Source organism: Arachis ipaensis, chromosome B03 (genome assembly GCF_000816755.2).
Source record: "Arachis ipaensis cultivar K30076 chromosome B03, Araip1.1, whole genome shotgun sequence".
NCBI lineage: Eukaryota > Viridiplantae > Streptophyta > Magnoliopsida > Fabales > Fabaceae > Arachis > Arachis ipaensis.
In genome coordinates, this window is record NC_029787.2 from 132,598,496 (window position 1) to 132,598,860 (window position 365).

The window sequence follows — 365 nt, forward strand, 5'->3', positions numbered from 1 at the left end:
TTAAACTCTTTAAAATAATATAAAATTTAACCTAAAAAATATATACTAACATTTTTTAATTTTTCAGAACAACCTTTCATCCAATACTTATCCAAATTATTAATAAGATAACGAAAATCTACTGATCCACTAAGAGAATTTTGACTAAGATAACAGTTTACTTTAACTTCTAATTTTAATATGTAAATAACACCCTTAAAAGAAAAAAGTGTTGACCCCATGAAATAGCAATTTTGAATAGCAATAGAAGACAAGTCGTTGGTAGAGTTTGTTGTTCCACTTGCGATTTTGTAGGGAGAAAAATATTGCGATTTTAGAAAAAAAGGATGTCCTCTGACGTCAAAATTTGGGAACCTGGGTTTGCT